Source organism: Myotis myotis, unplaced genomic scaffold (assembly GCF_014108235.1).
Source record: "Myotis myotis isolate mMyoMyo1 unplaced genomic scaffold, mMyoMyo1.p scaffold_m19_p_19, whole genome shotgun sequence".
In the NCBI taxonomy this organism is placed as follows: domain Eukaryota; kingdom Metazoa; phylum Chordata; class Mammalia; order Chiroptera; family Vespertilionidae; genus Myotis; species Myotis myotis.
The window spans coordinates 6,145,917-6,170,616 of record NW_023416323.1 but is presented as its reverse complement, the minus strand read 5'-3'; the positions used below and the strand labels follow the sequence as shown (position 1 = coordinate 6,170,616).

The 24,700-nt window shown below is 47.0% G+C and overlaps 1 protein-coding gene and 1 long non-coding RNA gene across 2 annotated transcripts in view; one reads left to right on the top strand and one right to left on the bottom strand.

The window, feature by feature from the left end:
- AKT2 (AKT serine/threonine kinase 2) overlaps window positions 1-9,414 on the bottom strand; it is a 61,209-nt gene extending 51,795 nt beyond the window's left edge. The window contains exon 1 of the mRNA XM_036346939.1: window positions 9,243-9,414. The gene's annotated coding sequence lies outside the window, so the exon portion shown is untranslated. The remainder of the gene's footprint in view (window positions 1-9,242) is intronic.
- On the top strand, window positions 9,100-11,257 carry LOC118674837. Its single transcript, XR_004973714.1, has 3 exons — window positions 9,100-9,148; window positions 10,740-10,868; window positions 10,992-11,257. It is a non-coding gene; the product is annotated as an uncharacterized LOC118674837 (long non-coding RNA).
- The last annotated feature ends 13,443 nt before the right edge of the window (window positions 11,258-24,700 follow it).

The window sequence follows — 24,700 nt, the reverse complement described above, 5'->3', positions numbered from 1 at the left end:
ACCCACACCTGGGTCCGGCTGATTCACATCCTGACCACTACTTCCAGGCTGCATGAGTCACTCTGAACCTTAGCATCCTCATCTATGAAATGGTATCTTAATACAACCTGACCGAGGAGATGCATATGTTATTTCAAAAGATGTTTTTTCTTGCCTGGCCGGTAGGGCTCAGTGATTGAGCGTCGACCTATGAATCAGGAGGTCATGGTTTGATTGCTGGTCAGGGCACATGCCTGGATTTCAGTCTCGATCCCCAACAGGGGGCGTGCAGGAAGCAGCCAATCAATGATTCTCTTTCATCATTGATGTTTCTCCCTTCCTTTCTCTGAAATCAATAAAAACTTTTTTTTAAGATGGTTTTTCTTAACAACCTAGAGTCACCATGGGGACCCAATGAGTCATGCTTCACCCACAGCTGGGGATGAGGCCAGCATTTTGGAAGACAGGCAGCAATTACACAAAGGCGAACTCCAAAGTCAAGGGACTGCCTGAGCCTGTTAGTTAGAGCTATGGAAGTGGCAGCTAGTGAATACTGTCACTGGTTGACTAGAAGAAATCGTCCAGATGATTCACAACATGCCTATATTAACTTGCTGAAAATATCATCTAAATCAGTGGTTCTCAACCTTGGCTGCACATTAGAATCACCTGGGAATCTTTTTAAAATCCTGATTTCCGGGCCTCATCCTCCGGAAAGTCTGTTTCTTTGTTACTAATGTTGTGGCCCCACCCCATACCAAAGAAACAGACTTTCCGGAGGATGAGGCCCAGAAATCAGGATTTTAAAAAGATTCCCAGGTGATTCTAATGTGCAGCCAAGGTTGAGAACCACTGATCTAAATGAAAACACAGTTTAAAAAGTAGACAACCTGCAAACACTATCCCAAATCACATGCCGAACACCTGCCGCAGCCACCCCCAGGTCTTCAGAAACCAGTCTGAGAAGCATGGCCCTAGGGGACCCCAGACTGCACACAGGACCTGTGCCCTGCCACCCTCCTCTCTTCTGCTCCAGCCACAGTAGCCTATGCTAAGTTTTACCACCACATCGAGGTACCTTTCCCATGCTGTCCCCTTGCCTAGCCCACTCCTTTGGGCTTTTATGTTCATGTCCTGATGCCTCCCTCAGGAGCTTTCTCCAAGCTCCCCTCCTGCCAACCAAGGCCAGCTAGATCTCTGTTTCCTTCCTCAGCCATACCCACACTGAGCACTCGAAAGGCAAATGCTACTTCTCTGCCGCCTCCACTAGACTATGTGCTACTCCCTGGCATCCAAAACTATACAGGGCACATAACGGGGACTCATAAACTATATGGTGAGAGAATGGAATATACAAATGACCAAAAACAGCCAAGGGCTGACACCAGAGGCCATTCAGGAATCAGACGCCAAGGCAGGGGGTGGGGAGTGCCTCCCACCCTCACCCCTTTCCCCTCGCTCTGGGGAAGGAAGGAACTGGCCGAGGCCACGGCCCCATGAGCATAGGGGGTGGAGAGAGGCAGCCGCATCCATCTCCTAAGCAAGCATCAAATGGAGCAAATTCAGTCATTTCTGGGACAACTGAGGCCTACTTTGTGCCAGCTCTACCTAGGAGAAAAGAAAGCAAAAAGATCACTAAAATGACAGAAACAACCCCAGAAACGGTGATCATAACATTGGTAAGAGGCAGAAGAGTCAGTCTTACTAAGGCAGACTTGACCCCAGCCAGATAGAGTTGGGTTCAAATTTTATGTCTGTCACCCATGAACACGTTGGGCAAATTCCATCACTTCCCTGGGCCTTGGTGTCCTCACCGGTGAAATGGGGAGAACACTGTGCTGAGCTCCCTGGTTGTGGCGAGTACCGGTGAGGGAACCACATAAAACCCTGGAGCAGTGCCTGGCCTAGAGGGCCGCTCTGCTGGCTCTCAAAACGCAGGCATCCCGTGTAGTTTTCTGTGCCAGATTCCCACCTACAAATGGAGGTGACTACTGCCCGCCTCACAGGTCACTGCGTCTGAGCTAACATGTACGGAGTGCTCGGAGCCATGTCCGGCTGAGCAGGGGCTCAGCCATGGGTGTGATTAATTTTTCTGTACGGAGCCCGCCCCAGCAGGGAACCTCAGCTAACTGGCCTGCCATCCCCTCCCAAGGCTCCAAGCACAAGCCACTCTGCCCACCAGCGAGCCCAGGCTGGTGCATCCAGGGCCCCGCCTCACAATCTCCACCAGCAGAGGCAGCCGCAGCTCGGATCCATCACGCGCCTTCCCAGGAGGCCCGCGACGGGCGCGCTAACACGTTAGCTCGACTCCTCCCTACAGCCCTGGCAGGAAGGGTCGCGTTTCAGCGGAGCAAAATACACCTTAGAGCAGTGGTTCCCAACCTTTTCTTTGGCCACGCCCCACCTAAGCATCTCTAAAATCCTGAGGCCCCCTGTGACACACAATTCTTATTCAAAAAGCGAACTATTCACACGGAGGAAGCCTAAAAGGCCATTAACTTGGTCTAAACAAACTTCCAAAGAACATGGCATCCATGAAAGAGAAAAATAAAAAAAGAAAGGAGAGATGAAGTACTGAGGAAGAAATCACTAAGAAATTGTTAAAAAAAAGAATATAAAGTGATATGAAAAATAGCAAATAAAGTTTCAAAACATACAACAGAGAACTGAAATGCATAAATATGTCACAATATATATTTATATACTGTATATGAGGCTCCTAGAACCATAAGAAATGCAAAAAGTTCACTGTTAATGACTTGTTCTTGAATTGCCCCCCGGGGGTGCCCCGCGTTGGGAACCACTGCTCAGCGAGATGAAATAAGGTCTCCATGGATCCCCATCAGCCAAGGGGAGCAGGAGTAGAACGCACGCCCAGGCTGGCTGCCCCAGCCCAGACCACTTCACAACGAGCCACCAGATGAAGGCGGCCTGAAACCAGGCTGGGAGAGGTTGGGGAGCGGGGGCAAGGGAGTGGCAGCTACCCCAGTCCATTCGGAAAGGGCCCATGAGGTGACAGACCAAGGCAGGCTTAGATTTCTGGCCTCACCCTTACAGCATCTGTGGACGAGCTTCCTGGGCAGGACAGCTTCCTGCAGGGACCTCTGACATGTCGTCTCCCCTCAGCCGTGGCTCGCTGTTCCCTGCTCCACGAGCCCAGCACAGCGGGCCTTGCTGTGGGTGCCGAGTTGGCAGTGGGTCCTGCCCCCAAGGGGGCCAGGCTGAGGTCCCACCCCACCGCCCCTCCCACACCCGTTCCCTCTCTCCCTCCCTCCTGGTCCTGCTCCGAGCGAGGGCTGTCTCCCCAAGCTGGGCCTCTCGCTGCTTGGCTGGTTGTCCAGAAGAGCCTGCCACGGAACCACCCCACCGTGCAGCCCAGAGGCCTGGTGGTTGGGAAGTCAAAGAGAGGCCCAGGAAGGGGTGTCCCTGGGTCCCCCAGAGGCTTGGAGATCAACTGCAGAGGACATACTTTCTCCACCCTCCCAATCCAAGGAAATTCTGAGACCCCAAGCATGTGCTCTGAGGGGCTCTACTCCTTCCGGGAAGACACTGCAGAGCGAGCCTGGGGAAAACAACAGCAAGGCTCTTGCTCACTGTGCTAAACCTTAGGTTTGAGGCTCAGGTGCAGAATTAGAAGCTCTCCTCACCCACCGTTACCAAGAGCCTTCCTGGGCTGGGGGCACACTGTCCAAATTCAGAGCTTGGCCCCAATATGGCCACGCTGGGGGACCCAGCACAAGTTACCGAGACTTTCCAGGCCTCAGTTCTCACCACTGTGAAGTAAGAGTCATAGCTAATTCTTTTTTGGTCTGCGGGGTCCTCATTTAAGTCCTCCCATGGCTCCTTCACCACACACCAGTCCCTACCTACACGTCACCTCCTCCGGAAGGCCTTCCTTGATCATCCCAGCTAAAACATACTATCAAAGAATAATAAAGAAAAAATTAAAAATGAAATCAGTAAATAAAACATACCAATATCCCCACACTCTCCTTCCCCTGACCCCCATTCTCTTTGCTTTCCTAACACTGATCGCCACTGAATGTCCTACCATAGATTTGTTTGCTGGGCACCTGTCTCCACTAGAAGATAGGCCCACAAGGCCTGGTCTTCCAAGTCCTAGAGCAGCACCAGGAAGGGTGCAGGCCCTCAAGCACAAGCTGAGTGGAAGGCAGAATCAGCAGGTGTGGTTTTTATCAGGTATTACTATAGTTCTGCATTGTTACTTGATATTAGCCCAACTATCTGGGTTGGGGAGGGGTGGGCAGCGAATCAGCCCATTGAGCCTCCCCCCATCTGTCCCTAAAGGGAACAGCCATGGGCCCTGGGGAACACAGTGTGAAAACCACAGAGGAGGGAGGCGACCGTCAGGCCTTCAGCATTTCTAAGGCAATGATTCTACTCAAGGGGGAAGTAGGAGACATGTGAAACTCCCTGACTGGCTCTAAAATCTATCCCTACCTCAGCCAGAAGCCTGAGAACCTCTCTTGTGACAAAAGGCACCTGGTAACACCCTAAATCTGACCAAGTTGCTCCTTAGGGCGGGCTGCAAGGCTCTGAATACCCCAGCCCCTGGCCTCCCCTCCCAAAACCCTCCCTCACTCACCCTGCCCTGCACCTCACCAAGCTTGACCACCCTGGGACTGTTGCACTGTTGTCCCCTACATAACAGCCTTGAGTTATGTCTGTCTCCTGTCAATCTCAGAGGTCTTCCTGACAGCCCAGCTAAAGCACCAGTCACACCTGATTTTAATTCACTGCCTAGCCCAGCCGTGGGCAAACTACGGCCCGTGGGCCAGATCCGGCCCGTTTGAAATGAATAAAACTAAAAAAAAAAAAAAGACCGTACCCTTTTATGTAATGATGTTTACTTTGAATTTATATTAGTTCACACAAACACTCCATCCATGCTTTTGTTCCGGCCCTCCGGTCCAGTTTAAGAACCCATTGTGGCCCTCGAGTCAAAGTTTGCCCACCCCCTAGCCCCACTCTTTACCCTGCCCCTTGTTTAATTCGCCAAGGGTTTGTCTCCCCGACTCCATGGGGGTAGGGCCTTTGTCAAGTACACCCTGTATCTCCAACACCTGAAGCAATGCCTTTCCTCAGCTCCGCCATGCCTTCAGGATCAAATCCACGCTTCTCAACTAGACCTACCAGGCTCTACGAAGCCTGGCCCAAATCCATGAACACTTCTCCAACTCTCCCTCCCCAACTTTCCACCTTACAGCCTTCAAAAAGCCTCTTCCTCACCTGGGCCAAGGCCATTCCCACCACTCCTGATGGCTGTGGTGAAGAGCCAATAAAAAACACATGTAAGAAAGAAGAGGACTCAGCAGAGGCCGACATCTGAAGAGAAGCTGGAATTTTTACTTTGAAGGGGCTCTGGGCAGCAACTATGTGGAAGAAAGATGGGCCCAGGGCACTGCATTTGCCAGTTTTTATTTGATTATATGTCCCTCCCGCTCCCAACCCTCATCTTGAAACCGAAGATGCTCATTTTGTCCAAGTCCTCCTCCTGATGTTATCTGACAAGGCTCTGTAACCTGAAAAGGGCCTTCAAAACTCCAGCAGAAATAATAAAGACTTAAAATTGCTAAGATATTCTAGGGCTCACCATGTGTCATATACTCTTCTTCGATATGTTATTTGCAGACTTACTGTTATGTCTTCCCAATTATAAATGCTTTCCACAAATTAACCCATTAAACCTTCACAACAACCGATCAGGGGAGAGTTTTCATCATCTTATGACACAGATGATGAAAAGGGTCAGAAGGGTTGAGAACCCGCTCAAGGTCACACAACCAGCAAGTGAAAGGGCTGGATTTGAACCCTGTGCTCTGATTCACTTCAATGCAGCTCTTTATAGAGGTTACAGATCAAGACACCAGATTCCTGGATCCTAGCTGGGCCAAGCTGAAAGGCTGGCTAGCCGGGTGCCAGAAAGAACTGAGATTGGGGAGTGTGGGGGGGTGTTGATGCCCTCAGTACTGCTGACGAAGCATTTACACAGTGCCAGGCACTCTTGGAGGAGCTTCTCATGAACTAACTTATTTAACCCTCACAATAGCCTGAGGTGGTTGCTGTTTTGAGCCCACTGCACAGAGATGAACACTGTGGCCCAAAGTCACACAGCCAGAACATGAAAGTGCCAGAACTTGTTTACATGGCCACTACACCATCCTGTTAGAGACCTCTAACAAGGTGCCCTGGTAGCTGGGTCACCCCCTGCATATCACTCTGTCTTTCCCCAGTTCCCAGCACATACTCTGCCCTGGGTTAATAAATGCCCTGGCTCAAATCTGAAGATGGACCAACTTCTACCACCAAGCCAGGACTGCTGGACTGGCTGCCAACCGAGGTGTTCACAGTAGCCCTAGGCTCTGCAGATGAGAGGAAGGAAATACCCACAGGTGCAGCTGGCAGGGTCTAGGGCAGGAGCTTTGAGGTGACAGAGACCCACTCCAGCTTGGGACCCAGTGAGCTAGGAGTACATGACACCAAGGACAAGCCGACAGGCATTCAAACCCCGGCTTGACCCCCTAGGTCTGATGGACCTAGGGCAAGGTAATTCCTCTTCTGAGCCCCAATTTCTGACTCTGCAAAATGGACAGAAACACCATATTCACCCCTGGGTGCAAATAAACCAATGTCCCAGCTACTTGTTGACAAGAGGTTCACTCTGAGGCCAAACAGGGCCAGGGATTCACATCCCCACTCTACCACTTCTGGCTGTGAGACCTGGGGCAAATCATTTCACTTCAGACCAAGTGTCTCAGTTTCCTCACCTGTAACGCAGGTATCACACTTCTCCTTACCTATTAGGATCTGTAAAATGGGCACAACCAATACCCAGCCATAGAAGTATTTTGAGATTTAAATTAGATCATGTGTGTAAAAGTCCTGTCACATGCCAGACATACGGTGAATGGTCAATAAACACGGCTATTCACTAGCTCTGGAAATTATCTGCTTCTCTGTGCCTCAGTTTCCCCTTCTAAAATAGATCATAACAACAGTACCTGTAGTTCTAGGATGTGAATATTCAGCCAGTTGGCCCATGTGAAACATTTTGAACAGCATGTGGCACACAGAATGCTCTCAATAAATGTCAGCCGTCAATCTCATGGTTATTGTTTTTATTGCTGCTGTTATCCCCATCAGGCAAACCCTCTACAACAGTGGTTCTCAACCTTCTGGCCCTTTAAATACAGTTCCTCATGTTGTGACCCAACCATAAAATTATTTTCGTTGCTACTTCATAACTGTAATGGTGCCACTGTTATGAATCGTCATGTAAATATCTGATATGCAGGATGGTCTTAGGCGACCCCTGTGAAAGGGTCCTTCGACCGCCAAAGGGGTCGCGCGCGACCCACAGGTTGAGAGCCGCTGCTCTAAAATTAGCAGAAGGAAACCAGAGAAACTAACTCCTAGAGGAGAAAATTCTAGAGCCCCCAAGGCCTTGAGGCCTTGAACAGACTCAGCAACCATTCTCTCCCCAGAAACCACAATCTAGGAAAGCCCACCAGTTTGGAAGCTGATGCTGTGGACCTTCTGACCACATCACCAGCTCATATTTGCTGGGTCGGTCAGGGACTGCAGCCTGCCTTTGGGAACTCCAGACCCAAGTGCAAAGGTTACCAGGCAAGCCAAGGTCACAAGCTGGCCTGGAGAGAAGGGGCAGTGGCCTCCCATCTGGAGTTGGCTGCTCCAAGCACCCACCCAGCAGCCACAGTGAGAAAGCAGAGCTGTGGGGCGTTTAGCTGTCCCAAGTCCTTCAAAAGAGCAGTCTTCCTCCCTAGCTCGGGCTGGGCCAGGGGCACCCCACCACAAGTCCCCTTGGCTATGCAAAGAGGAACAGCTGGGAAAACAGCGCTCAGCCTCACTGCCACCTAATGGCGAGGCCAACTGTTATCACCTGGTGGGGAGCGTAAACATGATGGGCGCCTGGAATGCCAACCAGGGAGACAGCCTCACTGAGGACAGAGGGGCCGCTGTCTGGGTGGTGCCTGGTTACTTCACACCCACCATCAACCAAGGTCAGGCCCTAACGAAACTCCCAATGCTTGTGTGAGGCAGGAAAAAGGGACAAGGTTGAATGGCAGCCCAAGTACTGGAGGACCCAAGTACTCCAGTCCCCGCCTCTTGCTGAGCCCAAGCGGCCCCCAGATCAGAGGAAGGGGGTCCTCAGAATCCCAAGGAGCAAGATGTTCCCAGCCACCTTGCCCTGGGAGAGAGGTGTCCCACCAAACACTCCTTCCTCCAAAGTCTTAAGCAAGTCCAGGAGTACAGCTCCTGAAATCCAAGCTCAGTACCCCTTCTGCTCCCTAAATGGAGCCAAAAGCTCAGAAAACTTCCAACAGTGGCTTCTAAGCCATCTCCCCACAACCACGGAAAGATCGAACTTGCCACAGAGGTGTCTGTCCCACACACCGGACCAGTAAAATAGCGTAATAATATGAAAGAGTTCTGGGGTAGACAGCAGTGTGTCCATCCAGTTCCCCACAAAAGTTAAGTTCAATAAAGGAGGATCCTCCTCCAGCTCAGGGTAAACCCCAAGCCCCACCCACCAAACACAGGAGGCAGAAGCCCCTCTTGATCACTAGCGTTACTATCCTCCCCAAACTCTCCCCTAACACCCACTGAGCCTGCCCTGCCCCTCACTCAGCGCCTCCACACATCACAGTCCTCCTACTTTCACGGACGGCTATGTTCTCAGGATGGCTCCCCCGCAGCACCCAGTGGTATAACCCAGACGGCACTACCTGGACCACACTTGGTACAGCTCCCTCCCCAAAAGCCCCCACCTCTCCCAACGCGTAATTGGAACTGTTCCCACGTCCCCGAGTAGGTACAGCCTCCTACGCCGGGTAAGGCGCGCCCCTTCGATGGCTTAGCGCTCGCCCACCAGGCACGCTCTCACTTCACACCCCACGAGTTCTACCCCAAGCCCGTGTACACATGCTAGGGCGCGCGTCCCTAGCCCTTCAGTGGTTCGGGCCTCGCACTTAGGTAGGCGCCCCCCCCCCCGCCGCTTCAATGGTACGACCCGCCGCCCCCGCCTCTGGCCCCTCAGGGCTAGAACTACCGCCCCCGCGCAGCTGCCCCACTCGGTCCCGGAAGGGGGGGCTCTAGGACCAAGATCCCCGCCCGGCAGGCACTGGTGGTACGGCCCAACGCGGCACTGGGGCGGGGGGGGGGGGGGACGGACGAGACCACCGGGGGGGGGGGCGTTCGGGGACACGCACTGGCGCACTCACCTGTCACCGGCAGCCGCCCAGCCTCTCCGGCGGGGCTCTACTCCCGCCCATCGCCGCGCTGCGCTAGGTCCGCTCCTGCGTTTCCTGCCGACGGTGGCGGCTGTGGCAGCAGCAGTGCCTTCTCCGAGCCAGACCCAACGGCTCGCGCGGCGCGGCCCCCCCGCCCCCTCCCCCGAGCCCCCGCTTACCGCCCCGTCCCACCCTCTGGCCGGAAATACCGCCTTCTCCCGCCACAACAGGAACTGACGTAAAAGCGAGAACTAGACTCGGAGAGCGCTAGAGCGCAAGCGCAAGGAAAGGGAAGAGGCGGACTCAGAGCCGAGCGCCTTCGTACAATAGGCGAGTTTGGGCCGGTGTGCGTTAGGGATGTGCCTCGCGCAGGCGCCAGACGGAAAGAACGGGTAGGAACGAGCAGGCGCTGTAGCTCCGACTGACGCCCGCTTTCCCCAGAGGCTAGCCGCAACGATGTTTCCCGGCAGCCCCTGCTCCTTATTTGCATAGGCTTTGATCTCGTTTTACGCGGCTCTCGCTTTTCTTCCTGGGTCCAAGGCTCTTAAAGAGCCCTCGACTTGGGGCCAGGAGAGGTTGTCTTTTCAGTATGTCCCTCGTGGTTGAGCTCAGGCTCTGAAACCACACAAACCCAGCTTTGCATTTTCTTGCTGGGCAGAAGGCTGCACTGTTTTTTTCTGTGCCTCAGTATCCTCATCTGCAAAATGGAGACAATCATATCTGCGTAACTGGGCTATTGGACTATTTTATGTAAACAGAATAGTTTATATCAATTAGACATTCTAGGACGCCAAAATATTCTTATCTGCTCATCACATATGCAATTAAATATGGGATATAACTTTTTTATGGGGAAACTTGAACCTACAAAGGCCTTAATCACCCTGCAAGAGAAGCGTTTTGCACAAAATTCTGACCCATTTATTAGCTGATGTAGCAGACACTCCCCTCTCCTATAGGCTGAATGGAGCATGTTAGATCGTGAATTTGTGTTCTGGTATACCACACTGCTTGGCAAGTATACATTGGTTAGAGCATACTTCTCCTAGGAGGCCTGGTTGGGATTGAAGAATCCTGGGTTCACGTAAGTGTGAGAGTGTCTTGCACAAATCCTGCTCAGGGGTGAGCCTTAGATAAACCTAATGCTGGAACTAGGCCTTAACTATGGGTTTTCAGCTTGGAACTCACTGCTCTGTATTCCTAATTCATGGTGTTGCGCCATTACAGTGTCGATAACTCTGACCAATGCTTACACCACCACAACCCTAACCATTTCAGTCTTACTGTCTGGTGACAGGTTTCTCTCCTTCACTGCACAGAGTCCCAAGACTGAAAAGACCAGGACAGTCTCAGTCATCACTGTGTACTTAGCAAAGGGCCTGGCACAGAGTAGGCCCTTTGGGAATAATTGTTTCAAGAATTAGCCCTTCTGCTCCAATCTGGACTCAGGGTTACTGTGGCCTACCCTCTTTGCTCCTCTGCTCACAGCCCATCCCCCTACCTCTGAGTCTTCTTGGGCAACTCAAATCCCAGCCCCTCCTAGGGCACAGGATGGATTATCTCACTGAAACCTCCAGTGCACTTGTGTCTGAACTGTTGGAGTCCTAGTAGTCAAAGGTAATGACTTTCAAACTATTTTAAGGCCTAATACAGACATATGTGTACTTACAGTATAATGAAACAAAAGTCACCAAATACTATTTACCCTTATGAATGATGCTCTCTGATATTTTTTTCCAGTGCTGTTTGAGACCCTGCTGAACTGATTTCCTGGCCCACTATTGGCCTTGCAGTTTGTAAAACCACTCGTCTAAAGGTGAACAGTTCACTGGCTTTGGAGATGGACAGACCCTAGTTCTAATCATGCCTTTCCTATGTCCTTGTCAAAATAACTTCACTTCTCTGGCCTGGCCAGTGTATCTCAGTGGATAGAGCACCGGCCTTCAATTCCTGGTTGGGGCACATGCCCTGATTGCAGGCTTGATCCCCACTTAGGGGCGTGCAGGAGGCAGCCGATCAAAGATTCTCTCTCATCATTGATGTTTCTATCTCTCTCTCTCTTCCGCCCTTCCTCTCTGAAATCAATAAAAAGTATATATTTTAAAAAAATAACTTCACTTCTCTGAGCCTACCTTTCCTCATTGCAAAATATCAACAGAATTTATTTAGTAGTTGTTATGGGCCAGGTTCTGTTCTTAACATAGTTCTGCTGGTGCTATTCTGTTCCTATCAACATGATCTTGGAGGTTAGTGCAGCAGTACCCGTCCCAGGAGAAGTTAGGGATAGAGGTGGAATTTGAACCTGACAGTCTGATACAAGAACCTGTGATTTGCACTTATATCATGCAGAACGCTGGGAAGTATTGGCCCTACTCTTGTCCCCTGCGTGCTTTGGGAAACCACTTAATTATCATTCTCAGCCTCACTCGCTCAATTTCCACATCAAGGGTGATTGAGGAGAAAATTCCCTAAAACCACAAATTGTTCTCTACCCTCTAATCTGTTCTGTGAACTTCCCTCCCATAGCTATAAATATGGGCTGCCTGTGCATTTTTCTGGGGAGAAGGGTCGGTAACTTCTCATCTGAAGTCTACTTAAAGGCCTCTTGATTCAGAAAAAAAATGACTTAAGGATCCTGCCTTGAGGGATGAAGAAGACATCTCCTCAAAGCCCCCTTATGTCCAGGGAGCAGACATTTCAACCCTTCTCACAAGAGACTGGGCTCTGAGTGGTGATTGGATAAGCTGCACGACCAGCTCTTAGGATCCCCAAGTGGGGAGGCTTCTACTCCATTCCCAGGAGGTCTGGGGGTCTGACCCTGGCAGTGGTGGAGGTGGCGATGAGGCAGGGAACCCTCCCTGACACGTGGACATACAGGAGATGAAAGCAGGAGAAATGAGAATGCCCCCTTTCTTCATCCTACACAGCGCTTTTTCAGGGGAGAAATCCCATAGCATTGATCAAATTCTCAAAGTCTGGCACTGTTAAGAAAACGTTTTTATTTAAAAGCATTTCCTGCGTTATACAGAAATGTTGAAATATCTTTGACTCCCCAGTCAGAAGTTACTAAGCTCCACTCTAGATGCTACTGTTTGGGAAGATCCTTTAAAGTCATTTTAAGTGTTTGGCACAAGTACAGATAAGGCTCAGGGATTCTGTAAATGTTGGTTCCAATTTTCTTTTTATGAAATATGGTTCTCTTTCAAAACTTGTAATAGAAGACATCATGCACATTCAATTTTTTAACACACACAGGAGAGTCCCAGGTCATTTTGGTAGTTGTGCTATGCTAATACACTTTGGGGCAGACCTTAGAATAAAACTTTTTCTACCCTCAAGACTGAACACCTTATGGATCTGCTCAAACACATAGATGGCTTCCCATCCCAGGTGGAGTAAGAACTAAAGGCTTCACCAGGACCTTCGGGCCCTATGTGATCTGTGCCTGCCTATCCTTCTAACTTCATCCTAAGCTACTCTTGCCCTTGACCACTATGTTCTAGGCACACTAGCCTCTCCTATGCCCCTCTAAGAAGACAAGCTTATTCTCACCTCAGGGCCTTTGCACTTGCTGTTCCTTCTGCATGACTGGCATCTCCTTGTTTTTCAGAACTCAGTTCAAATCTCACCTCTTTGACTTTCCCTGGCCATCCCAAATCCAAAGAGCCAGGCTGTCACTATCTCTTTAGATTTTCTGAATTCCCTACCTAGCATTTAACAGCACATAATTTTTTTGTCTATTTTGTAATTGTCTTCCCCCAAACCAGAATATAAATTTTCCCAGGAAAACAAAGACCTTGTCTTAGGCACCACTGTCTTCCCAGCTCCTAGAACAATGCCCAGCACATAGTTAGGAATTGGGGATCCAGAAATATCTGTTGACTGACTGTGGTTTTTATTAGGAAGGTTAAAGTTCTGAACTGGGGTGATTTTTACTTCAGGTCTGAACTTGTCTACTCACAAAAAGTTGAACACATACTAATAATCTCTTAACCTTCACGGAAGAACTCCTACATATTAGGCACAATGCTGGGAACTATACATGACCTTGTTAAATGTGCCTGCGGGTGGACGTCTCTGTAAAGCCTATTTTGCAGAAGTAAATTTAGGCACAGCCAGAATACTGCGGTGCCTAAATCCACTCACAAAGATGTCTCAGGTCAAGCCCACACTTTAACTCACAGCACTGGACTTAACCTGCCTGGGTCCAGAGTGAGATACAGTAAAGTCTCATTTTATACTAAGATTTGAAACAGCAAAGTACTTAAAACACAGTTTCCCAATTTATTAAGAAAAATTGAGATGATATGAATATCATCTCTTTTTTAGGCCACCAGGGAGGGCATCATCGTCATTTTGTTGGAGCATCGTCCTCATACCCCAAGACTGCCAGTTTGATCTCTGGCCAGGGTACATACAAGAGTCAACCAGTGAATGCACAAGTGAAACAACAAAACAATGTCCCTCACTCCACCCCCCCCCCCCCCGTTCCTCTCTCTCTCTAAAATCAATTAATAAAAATAATGCCCAGCCGGCATGGCTCAGTGGTTGAGCATCGACCTAGGAATCAGGTCACAGTTCAATTCTGGTCAGGGCTGTCAGGGCACATGCCTGGGTTGCAGGCTTGATCCCCAGGAGGCAGCCGATCAATGATTCTCTTATCATTAATGTTTCTCTCTCCCCTCTTCCTTCCTCTCCGAAATCAATAAAAATATATTTTAACAAACAAACAAATAAATAAGATTATCTCATAGCTGCTCTACAAGGTGATTTATAAACTCTATTTGAGCTGTTGCCACAAGATGGCACCACATGCGCTAGTCATCCTGGCTGGAACTCCCGCTGAGTTGTAGGTTGGAGTCAGGCGCAAGATGGGAGGCCTTTGTACTGTTATTTAAACATTCACTCTTTAAAAGTAAACTGAAACCACTCATACAAGCAACACCACCATGTTTTGTTGGCGGTTTCTTTTGCTGTGCAGAAGGTTTTAGTAGTCCCATTCATTTATTTTTGCCTTTATTTCCCTTGCCTTTGGGGTCAAGTTCATAAAATCTCTAAGACCAAGGTCCATAAGTTTAGTTCCTATGTTTTCTTCCATGTAATTTATTGTTTCAGATCTTATATTTATGTCTTTGATCCATTTTGAATTAATTTTCGTACATGGAGACAAACTATAGTCTAGAACAGGGGTGGGCAAACTTTTTGACTCGAGGGCCACAATGGGTTCTTAAACTGGACCGGAGGGCCGGAACAAAAGCATGGATGGAGTGTTTGTGTGAACTAATATAAATTCAAAGTAAACATCATTACATAAAAGGGTACGGTCTTTTTTTTTTTTTTTTTTTAGTTTTATTCATTTGCCCGCGGGCCGTAGTTTGCCCACGGCTGGTCTAGTTTCATCCTCTTACATGTGGCTTTCCTGTTTTCCCAGAACCATTTATTGAAGAGGCTTTCTTTTCTCCATTGTATGCTTTTGGACCCTTTATCAAAAATTATCTACCCGTATACATGTGTTTTGGAGGTTTTTGTTCTTAATCCTCACCTGAGGATATTTTTCCATTGATATTTTTAAAGAGAGTGGGAGACAGGGGAGAGACACAAGAAAGAAAAACATTGATTGATTGCCTCCCACATGTGCCTGACTGGGCCCGAGGAGACTGAGCCTACAACTGAGGTATGTGTCCTAGACCAGAATCGAACCCAGGACTCTTCAGTCCGCAGGCTGATGCTCTATCCACTGAGCCAACCATTGGTCTCTGTGTGTTTTCTGCCAATATCATGCTTTTTTATTACTGTTGCTCTGTAGTATAATTTGAAGCCAGGTAGTGTGGTACCTTCGGCTTTGTTCTTTTTTCTCAGGATTGCTTTGGCTATTTGGGGTCTTTTGTGGTTTCATACAAATCTGATGATTTTTTTATTCTATTTCTTTAAAAAATGTCACTGGGATTTTGATGGCATTGAATTAAATCTGTATATTGCTTTGGGTAATATGAACATTTTAACTATGTTGCTTCTTCCAACCCATAAACACTGAAACAAAAAGGCAACCAACCAAATAGGAGAAGTATTTGCAAATAACAGCTCCAACAAGGGATTAATATCCAAAACATATAAAGAACTCATATCACTCAGCATCAATGGACAGAGAAAAAAAATTGGGCAGAGGACCTGAACAGACACTTCTCCCAAGAAGACATACAAATGGCCAATAGATACATGCTCAACTTCACTAGCTATTAGGGAAATGCAAGTCAAAATTACAATGAGATACCACGTCACACTGTCAGAATGGCTATCATCAATAAGGCAAGTAATAACAAGTGCTGGGGAGATCATGGAGAAAAAGGAACCTTCATTCACTGCTGATGGGAATGTAAACTGTATAACCACAATGGAAAACAGTATGTAGGCTCCTCAAAAAACTAAGAATAGAGTTACCATCTGACCCAACAATCCCTCTTCTGGGTATCTGCCTGAAAATTTTGAAAACATTTATTCACAAAGATATATGCACCCTATGTTCATTGCAGCATTATTCACAGTGGCCAAGACATGGAAACAACCCTAGTGTCCTTCGGTAGAAGATTGGATAAAGAAGATGTGGTACATATATACAATGGAATACTACTCAGCCATAAGAAAAGATGAAATATTGCCATTTGTAACAACATGGGTGAACTCTGGAAATATTATGCTAAGTGAAATAAGTCAGAAAAAGCTAAGACCCATATGATTTCAGTCACATGTGGGATATAAAACTGAAACTCATAGAAACAGACAGCAGTATGGGGTTACCAGAGGGAAGGGGGTAGTACAGGGTAAAGGGGGCTAAATATGTGGTGACAGAAGATGATTTGACTTTGGCTGGTAAGCACACAATGCAATATACAGGTCATGTATCACAGAAATGTACACTTGAAACCTATATAATTTTTTAAACCAATATCACCCCAATAAATTTAATTTAAAAATTAAAATAAAATTAACCAAAAAGAGCAACATGTGATCACAATCAGATTCTGAGCCGGAGGGAAAAATGGCAATAAGGAACATTATTGGGACAATTAATGAAACTGGGGTTTAGATAGAAATATTTTATCCATGTTAAATTTCTTGGTTTTGATAGTTGTACTGTTTATCAAAGAGAATGTTTTTGTTCTTAGGAAATATGCACTGAGGTATTCTGAGGTAAAAGGGCAAGATACTCTCCAACCTAACTCTCAAATGGCTCAAAAGCACAACATATGTGTATGTACCTATGCATGTATGCATGCTTACAGAGAGGAGGAGGGGACAGGAGAGAATAAGGCAGATGAGCAAACGGGCAAATCTGAATAGAAAGTCGACAGAAAACACTTGTACTATTCTTGCTACTTTTCTATAAGTTCACAATTTAAATACGCAGATCTACCAAACGGCGGAATGACCCGGTGCTAAATACGAGGAGCAGAAAGGCAAGTGCCAGCAGGCAGAGGGAGGGGACAGCGATGGGGGTGGGGGGGAGGGAGCGCGGAGTGGAGATGAGGGGTGGGGCCGGCTACTTGTTGGCCAGCACCTTCCCCCCCATCAGCCTGTTGGTTGCCTAAGCCATCAGTCGGACATCCCCTGAAGGCTCCAGACTGCGAGAGGGCACAGGCCGGGCTGAAGGACCCCCTTGAGTGCATGAATTTTCGTGCACCAGGCCTATAGTATAAAAATAGTTACCCAGCCCTGGCCGGGTAGCTCAGTTGATTAGAGCTGAGGTTATGGGTTCGATCCCGGGTCAGGGCACACACAAGAAGCAAACAATGAATGCATAAATGGGTGGAGCAACAGGTTGATGTTTCTCTCTCTCTCTCTCTCTCTCTCTCTCAAATCAATCAATAAAATAAAATAAAAGTTACCCAAAATGCTCTTTTTTTGTAGCCCATGAGAATGTCATAAAAGGGTTTCTTAGGTGGTGGTGCTAATTATTGCTGGTCCTGAATATCTTCCCTGAAAATCATCAATTTCAGAGATAAAATTAGATAACACTGTACTAGGCACTGTTTTAAGCCCTTCACGTGAACTGACTCATGTAATCTTCACAACCACCCTGGGATGCAGGAGCTACTATTACTCCATCTTAGTGAAGCGGAAACTGAGGCAAAGATCACGCAGCTGCAGAGGTCAAGCTCTTAATCCTAACAGGTCATCAGGAAGGCCACACAATCTCCAGGACATGCTATGCTGATCACTTAGGAGCAAGCCCTGTGCTAAATATGAGGAGCAGAAAGGCAGCTTTAGGGGGTAATTTTGGAACAATGAATTAGTTTTATGTGCTCTGAACTCCGGCCTCAACCTGACATCAAGCCTATGCAAAAGTAACCAAAACAGCCCTAGCTGGTTTGGCTCAGTGGATAGAGCATCGGCCTGCGGACTGAGAGGTCCCAGGTTCAATTCTGTTTGGGGGCACATGCCTGGGTTGCAGCTCGATCCCCGGTGGGGGGCGTGCTGGAAGCAGCCGATCAGTGATTCTCTCTCATCATTGATGTTTCTATCTCTTTCTCCCTCTCCCTTCCTCTTTGAAATCAATAAAAATATATTTAAAAACAAAACAAACCGCCCCCCCCCCACAAAAACAGTAACCAAAACAAAATAGAGAAATAAAGTGGCCACTGATTCTGATGTGACTGAACCTGCTAGATGTTAACACTGGAGGGAAAATTAGAATGTCCTGCAAACAACTCTGATTATTCTCAATATTTACTTTTAAATACACAAATGGCATAAATACAAACTTATAAAACATAGGCACATTCCTTTTTACCCTGTAATTTTTTAACTCCTAGGTATTTACCCTATGGATACGTTCACACATGAGTAAAATGTGGTATACACGAGAGACACTGTTTGTTTTAGAAAAAAACTTGGAAACTACGTGTCCATAAAAAGGGACTGGTTTGATATATCAAGGTGCATACACATGAGGGAACACTACGCAATTACTTTAAAGGTCAGCTCTTTCCAAAAAGCACAGTAAAAGAAGTTTAACACAGCCTAACCTGTGTGGCTCAGTGGTTGAGCACTGACCTATGAACCAAGAGGTCACTGGTTTGATTCCCAGTCAGGGCACATGCCTGCATTTCTGGCTCAATTCCCAGTAGAGGGCGTGCAGAAGGCAGCCAATTGATGATGTTTCTCTCTCACTGATGTTTTTATCTCTCTTCCCCTCTCCCTTCCTCTCTCTCTAAAAATCAATTTTAAAAACATATTTAAGAGATGTTTAACATCATTAGCCATCAGGGAAATGCAAATCAAAACCAGATGATGCAATATCATTTCACACCAATAGGATGGCAGTAATAAAAAAGACAAGTGGCAGGATGTGGAGAAATCAGAACCTTCATGCACTGCTGGTGGGAATGTAAAATGGTGCAAACACTTTGGAAAAAAGTCCGGCAGTTCCTCAAATGATTAAAAACAGAATTAACATATGACCCAACAACTAGACTTCTAGGTATATACCCAAAAGAATTGAAAATATGTCCACACAGAAGTTCACAAGAGGCATTATTCATAATAGCCCCAAAGTGGAACCCAAATGTCCATCAACAAAATAAAAAACTATAATCTATCCACACAATGCAATATTATTCATCAATAAAATTAAATGAAGTACTGACACATGCTACAACATGAATCTTGAAAACATGCTAAGAGAGAGGAGCCAGACACAAAAAGCCACATATTATGTGACTCAATTGATAGGAAACATCTAGAAAAGACAAATCTATAGAGACAGCAGATTCATGGTTGCCAAGGGCTTGAAGTGGGGGGCGGAGTATGGGGAGACTTGGGGAATGATGGTGAAGGGAGGTGGAGTTTCTTTTTAGGGTAATAAACATGTTCTAAAAGTAGTGGTGAATCACAATTCTGTGAATTGTGTACTTTAAGTGGGTGAATTGTCTGGTATGTGAACTATATCTCCAGAAAGTGGGCTTTTTGTTTGTTTTTACGTGTGTTATTTTTTTGTTTATCCTCACCTGAGAATATTTTTCCATTGATTTTGAGAGTGGGAGGGGAGACAGGGAGAAACATCAATGTGAGAGACGCATCAATCGGTTGCATCCCACATGAACCCCAACCAGGGCCCAGGATCGATCCTGCAACTGAGGTACGTGCCCTTGACTGGAATCCCTTCAGGCTGCAGGCCAATGCTCTAACCACTGAGTACCCGGCCAGGGCTTAATAAAGTGGTGTGTATGGTTTTGTTTTTTTAAAAAGCTCTTTATGCCCTAATCGGTTTGGCTCAGTGGATAGAGTGTCAGCCTGCGGACTGAAGGATCCGGGGTTCGAGTCTGGTCAAGGGCATGTAGCTTGGTTGTGGGCACATCCCCAGAAGGGAGTATGCAGGAGGCAGATGATAGATGTTTCTCTCTCATCAATGTTTCTAACTATCTATCCCTCTCCCCTCCTCTCTGTAAAAAAAATCAATAAAATATATTTTAAAAATAAATAAATGAATAAAAAGTTCTTTATGCCCCAGCTGGTTTGGCTCAGTGGGTAGAGCATTGGCCTGCAGACTGAAGGATCCTGGGTTCGATTCCGGTCAAGGGCACGTGCCCAGGTTGCAGGCTTGATCCCCAGTGGGGGCGGGCAGGAGGCAGCCAGCCAATGATTCTCTCTCATCATTGGTGTTTCTCTCTCTCTCTCCCTCTCCCTTCCTCTCTGAAATCAATGAAAATATATTAAAATTTAAAAAAGCTCTTTATGTGCTTGATACCAACTGACATTCCTTCAGCAGTGTACACACTCCCATCACTCCACATCTTCCCCAACACTGAGACTTGGGATATCTTGCCAGTCTACTGGGCACAGAACAGTTTTATTGTATCTATCCTTTTGTACCTTTGAATTTTGTTTGCATAAATTAATTTTAAAAAGCATTTAAATGTATGCTAATAAATTACTGCTTTTCTGTTTTGTTTGCTTGTTTTTGCTTTTCTGTTTTTTGTTGTTGTTGTTTTTTTTTAAATATATTTTATTGATTTTTTACAGAGAGGAAGGGAGAGAGATAGAGAGTTAGAAACATCGATGAGAGAGAAACATCGATCAGCTGCCTCCCGCACATCCCCTACTGGGAATATGCCCGCAACCCAGGTACATGCCCTTGACCGGAATCGAACCTGGGACCTTTCAGTCTGCAGGCCGACGCTCTATCCACTGAGCCAAACCGGTTTCGGCTTTGCTTTTCTGTTTTAAACATGCTTTCTATACTGGGTTCCTATATTAAATCTCATCCCTAGATCTTGGTTTCTAATACCATCTAATATAATAATAGAGGAATATGCAAATTAGCCGGGGCGCCGTAACGTCACGACTGACCTACAAGTGGCAGAGAGCTACACGAGGGCAGGCAGCGAGCTACGTGCAGGGCTACTAGTTCTACAATAAAAGGCACGAAGGCTCCTTGTAGAAATGGCTCACTCTAGGACCAGGCCAGGAAATATACAAGATGAACCTGGAGTAGCTATAGTGCCAGAAAGTAAGGAAGTGCCAACAAACAACTTCACCCCCCAAAATAAATACCCACTACACAATGATGGAGGTATGTCAAAGGGACACAGGAGCTAACTGAAAGAACTCCCAGTGGCCAAAGCTGAAATAATGTAAACAATGAAATAAATAACGTAGCACTGGATTACAACCCAAAGTCTAAAATAAACATCCATAAGTCCATACTGATGAAAAAAAAAAAGACTGAATAAGAAGAAGAGACAAGTCTCCCTGGCAGAAGAATTCCAAATAACTCATGTGGGTTTTTCCTTAAAGGAGGTAGAGCATGAGCCCCCCAACTCCTAGTGTGGGCTGTGCGGACTGACTTCCTTTCACAGAGTCCACATGGAAAGAGAGAAAGAACAACTTTATAGTGAACAATATGACAAAGAAATGGTCGGTAATCAAGCCAGGTGATCAGGGTTAATGGAAACAGTGATAAATCATGTTGACAGTAAGCACCCTAGACATGAGGTGACAAAATGGCACTTTACCTCTGAGCTCTTCCTCTGAACAACATGTGACCTCACTATAATCAGGAGGAAAAAATCCCGATGAAGAGCCATCCTATAATATACCTGGCCAGTGTTCTTCAAAATGTCAAGGTCATAAAAAATAATAATAATAAAGCAAGAAAAGATTTAAAAACAAAAAAACTAAATGTCAAGATTATAAAAAACAAGTCTGAGAAACTTCCACAACCAGGAGACTGAGACATAACAACACCTTGTTTGTCAACATAAATGTAACATGGTATCCCAGAACAGAAAAAGATGTTAAAACTAAGGAAATCTGAATAACCATGGATTTCAGTTACTATTAAGTTATCCATATAGGATACCTGTTTGATGCAGTTTGCAAAGGCCTGGTTTGGAGTTCACAAATTAGATCAAGTTTAGGGTAGGTAATGGTCAGGCCTTCAAAGTCAGGTCTATAGGAGCAGAGCTCACCAAACTAAGTCAGCTCAGATCCCAAAGGTCACTGTGACCCAACTCCTTGCACATATCACCAAACCAGGCTCAGACACTGGAGGAAGGGTGTTGGATCTGGCCAGGACCTTGCAGCTGCCGCAGCACTGCAGATTCCCATCTTGCTTTGCATCTACTGGCGGGAGCTGCCAGAAGAGGTAATGTGTCCAGAGGTAACCTCATCCAAAGACCACATTCAAAGACAATCATCCTCCTGGGCTGGCTCAGACCTGGCTTTGTGATTGAGCCAGAGCCACGGGCTAACGACCCCTCCACTTCCATGTCTGTTTACAGCATGAGAATATGAAGTCCCTGACTTTCATGGTGATCCCCTGGCCCTGAGGAGTCAACAAGTCCATCAACTTAGCAAAGCATTTTAGTACTTCCTGGAGCAGTCAGTGTTGGCTCTTAGCATCTCCTGCCCCGCTTCCTCCAGCACTCTCCAATTAAATGAGTCCAACTGCTCTTAATTCCTTTGGGGAGTGGGGTGATAAATGTATAAATAAATCACTTGAAGAATGCCAATAGTCTTGGGGGAGAGCCTGGTTCAGATATGCTATTGACCCAATAGAGTATTTGCACTGAATTGCTATCATTATGACTCTACAAGTTCACCACTGAAGGGACTCCACACGAGAACAAGTTATTCCCTGCAGCATTTCACATAACAGCAAGAGACTGGACGCAACTTTAATTCCCTTCCAGAAAGAACTGGTTAAGTAGAGTAGGCCGTTAAGATGTGAGCGCTTAGCCCGGCTGGTGTGGCTCAGTGCTTGAACATTGACCTATAAACCAGGAGGTCACAGTTCAATTCCCAGTCAGAGCACATGCCTAGGTTGCAGACTTGATCCCCGATTGAGGGTATGCAGGAGGCAGCCAGTCAATGATTCTCTCTCATTGATGTTTCTATTTCTCCTTCTCTGAAATCAATAAAAATATATTTTTAAAAAGATGTGTGCAAATGTTCCTCTGCGCGCGCGCGTGCGTGTGTGTTGGCACGCACATACAAACATCTCTGAATGGAAGAATTACCAATACATTGGTGACAGTGGTGGCCTCTGAGGGGAGGACTTGAGGGCCAGAAGACTCAAAAAGAAACTTTGCACTGTAAAGCCTTTTGTATCTTTTGCATTTTGAACCATGTGTATTATTTATACTCAAAAATATTTAAGAGAACCAGAGGAAAAAATGACGCATCCCTGTGGGTCACAGCTGTTGGGCTGGGTTGGGAGTAATCAATCACCAAATGAAATGAGTGGGACACTGGGGCTCTAGAGAGGCTGGCAGCAGAGGAGGCATCCAGCTTGGGTCCCTCTGGCCAAGGGTGGCAGGATGGGATGTGACTCTCATGGCCCATGGCATACCAGAGCTGCAAATGCTTAAGGGCAAGTTGATCAGGCAGGGAACATAGATAACTCTAGAAAATCCAAAACCATTCTCCTAGGACCACCCTTACCCTATTTCAAATCTGTACTTGAGGCAGCACAGGGTAGGGGATATGGGGCCAGGATCCCGGTCAGCTCCCTGACGTCTAGCCCAGGCCTGTCACTCTGGCTGGGCGAGGCCTTCCACTGTACAGAGCACAGTGACATGACTTACCCACGCAGGCAAACTTTTCATGGTCAATGAGCTATACATTTGTTTACATCATTGTAGTTCCTATTACACATCAAGAAATTACCCTGTGCTCTTAAATTTAGTAACTGAAACACTTCCAATTAACCTTGGCAGTTGCTAAAATTATCCATGAAGTGGGGCGGGGGGGCATGGAGGATGAAGAGCAGCAAGGCAAGTGCGTGCGCGCGCGCGTGTGTGTGTGTGTGTGTGTGTGTGTGTGTGTGTGAGCTCTTCCTTATGGCTCGGGCATGAGAGGAAGAACTCTCTGCAACCCTGGCATCACCACTACTTGCTGTCCTTCTGAGGTCAACCTCAGCCACATGAGGGCCAAGCCTGAGCCCTCACCGGGAGAGGGGTCTATGGCTGCTCTCTCTACCACTGTCCCTCATACTGATCCAGCCCTTCACACCCCAGGCCCAGTGCTTGTACACTGCCTGACACACAGTAGCCTCCCAGTATGACATTACTCCCAAAAAAACTAAAAATAAATGGATGATTGGTTTGGGCAAACAAAAAGAGATCTGGAGATGGATGGTGGTGGTGGTGGTGGTGGTTACACAACAATGTGAATGTACTTAACACCATTGAACAGTATATTTAAAAATGGGCCGTGGCCGGTTTCTCAGTGGTTAGAGCATGGGCCTGTGGACGGAAGGGTTGCAGGTTTGATTCCCAGTCAAGAGCATGTATCTCAGCTGCAGGTTCCCCAGCCCCGGTAGGGGTGCACGAGGGAGGCAACCAATCCATTTGTCTCTCTCACCTCAATGTTTCTCTTTCTCTCTCCCCCTTCTCCTTCCTTTCCACTCTCTCTAGTATAATCAATGCGGGAAAATACCCTTGGGTGAGGATTTTATATTTTTTTTTAAAAAGGTTAAAATGATAATTTTTAAAAATATATATTCTTATTGATTTCAGAGAGGAAGGGAGAGGGAGAGAGAGATATAAACATAATGATGAGAGAGACTCATTGATCAGCTGCCTCCCACACGTCCCACACGGGGGATCAAGCCCAAAACCCGGGCATGTGCTCTGCCCGGGAATCAAACCGTGACCTCCTGGTTCATAGATCAACATTCAACCACTGAGCCATGGTGGCTGGGCTAAAATGGTAAATTTTATGTCATGTATATTTTTACCACAATAAAAAAAAAATGGATAAGGTCTAATCTCATCTTCACCTGCTCTACATTCTCTTCCAAACTCCCCACCACTCCTTGGTGATCCCCTGTTCTCTAATTGGGAATAGGGCCCCCATGCTCCTTCTGGGTCCTCCCCTCTCTTATGCTCCTTGTCAGCTGGTGTTGCCAAGCCTTTGGCTTTGAACACAACAGTACCCTCAGAATTCCC